This window comes from Carcharodon carcharias, chromosome 4 (assembly GCF_017639515.1).
Source record: "Carcharodon carcharias isolate sCarCar2 chromosome 4, sCarCar2.pri, whole genome shotgun sequence".
NCBI classification, from domain to species: domain Eukaryota; kingdom Metazoa; phylum Chordata; class Chondrichthyes; order Lamniformes; family Lamnidae; genus Carcharodon; species Carcharodon carcharias.
Window position 1 is genome coordinate 115270498 of NC_054470.1, and position 1047 is coordinate 115271544.

Sequence of the window (1047 nt, forward strand, 5' to 3'; positions counted from 1 at the left end):
GTGTGGTAACAGGGGGTCAGTCCCGGACTCTCTCTACCCCCCTGTTTTCCAACACCCTCTCCCCCTCTCCCTCACCCTCACCCTCAGTCTTACCTCTTTTTTTCTCTCTTTCTGGACAAAATGGCGCCGTCGCCAGGGTAACGTCAGCGGCCACGTCAGCAGCGTATACGTCACCGTCTGCCACGTCCCTCCGAAACTTCTTAAAAGGGCAACGCTCACAGCAAGACTGGTGGACCCCGTAGTCACACTGACACCCATGAACACACATTAATCCCCCACACAAACTCTCAATGACACCCATAGACATGACCTACACATAAACGCACACCCCTAGACACTCCTCACACATACACTGACACACATTGATCCCCCACATCCACTGTCACTGACACTTATGGGCCCCTCCACACACTCTCACAGATAGAACCCTCAACTGTGTTCCCCCAACTTCCCCCAACACACACACACACTCACTGACACACACAGACATGGATGGGGCATACCTGGTCAATTTTCCACACTGCCAGTTAGGTGCCCTGTTGTAGCTGTACTGGAACAGTTTGACTAGGGACGTGGCTAGTTCTGGAGCACAAATCTTCAGTACTACAGCGGGATGTTATTAGGACCCATAGCATATAGTCCTGTGTTGTACATATACTGGCACCCATTGATCCTAAACACATTCTCACTGACACCAATAGACAACCCCACACATACATTGTCACCCATAGACACTCCTCACACATACACTGACATCCATAAACACCCCCCATACATACACTGACACCAATAGACACCCCACACATACACTGACATCCATAAACACTCCCCATACATACACTGACACCCATAGACACTCCTCACACATACACTGACATCCATTGATCCCTATACACATTCTCACTGACACCCATAAACACCCCCACATATACACTGACATCCATAGACACCCTCCACACACTCCACTGAGAGACCCCTCCACACATTCTCACTGACTTCACCAGGCTGACACCTCATTTATAGGTATGTCCTGAGGGGATACTGGCA

The 1047-nt window shown here is 50.0% G+C and overlaps 1 protein-coding gene across 1 annotated transcript in view; it reads right to left on the bottom strand.

Annotated features, from left to right (window-relative positions):
• prrc1 (proline-rich coiled-coil 1) overlaps positions 1–113 on the bottom strand; it is a 110043-nt gene extending 109930 nt beyond the window's left edge. The window contains exon 1 of the mRNA XM_041186265.1: positions 94–113. The gene's annotated coding sequence lies outside the window, so the exon portion shown is untranslated. The remainder of the gene's footprint in view (positions 1–93) is intronic.
• Between the last annotated feature and the right edge of the window lie 934 nt (positions 114–1047).